Source organism: Triticum urartu, chromosome 1 (genome assembly GCF_003073215.2).
Source record: "Triticum urartu cultivar G1812 chromosome 1, Tu2.1, whole genome shotgun sequence".
NCBI classification, from domain to species: domain Eukaryota; kingdom Viridiplantae; phylum Streptophyta; class Magnoliopsida; order Poales; family Poaceae; genus Triticum; species Triticum urartu.
In genome coordinates, this window is record NC_053022.1 from 77,067,733 (window position 1) to 77,068,538 (window position 806).

The 806-nt window shown below is 46.9% G+C and overlaps 1 long non-coding RNA gene across 1 annotated transcript; it reads right to left on the minus strand.

The window, feature by feature from the left end:
• Positions 1-802, minus strand: LOC125509823. Its single transcript, XR_007284245.1, has 2 exons — positions 679-802; positions 1-337 (listed from the first exon to the last, which is right to left on the minus strand). It is a non-coding gene; the product is annotated as an uncharacterized LOC125509823 (long non-coding RNA).
• Between the last annotated feature and the right edge of the window lie 4 nt (positions 803-806).

Sequence of the window (806 nt, forward strand, 5' to 3'; positions counted from 1 at the left end):
TTTGCAAGTGTATTTATTTTCCCTGCATTCGGCTATTCATTCGTTTTGAAAACATGGTGTCGAACCAGTGCTCCAGGACATCTGGTGAAGTTCGAGCCAATGAATTCATGAAAACTGCAGCTAAAAACTGAATTTATGCTTCAGCGTGATCATACGAGCAGCCAAAGAATTTGTACATCAGCAACTTTGACTATTGTGCACTACAGGCTACAGCACTCTCTGGGTTTCACATCTCCATGGCGTCCCGAGCCATGTCCTGCAGGTCCTCCTCCGTCAACAGCGTCTTCTTCCCGCCGCTCCCAGCCTTGTCGTATGGCTGCGCCATCCTCCGGAGGAACTGCCACGGAACAAAACACAACTTTATTTATTTTCTGAACAAAACAGATGGCTACTTGAACAGAAGTGAGAAAATCCTCTAGAAAAACAAGACATTCAAACGAAATTCATGAAAGCAGTTGGAAGCACGGAAACTGTGCTGACAGGTGGCTACAATTATAACAAGTTGCATTGCAAGCAGTTGGAAGCATGGAAACTGTGCGTGTTTAGGCATTGCTGCTTGAGTGGAAGATGTCAGCATTGCCTCGTCCGCAACCAAGACGGCTTGCGCTTTTAAAAGCATCCACGTTGCAATGTCCCAAAGCAATTGCTAATCGAGTAGAGCAATGTAAGGGAACATACCTCACGGGCTGTATGGAGAGCCATATCGGTGCTCAGATTCAGGTGCGCGTCGTGCAAGTGTGACAGTATCCATCCCGGCAGTTTGGACCGTTTATCATGCCGACTGTATCTGCGAGTCACAAATGGCA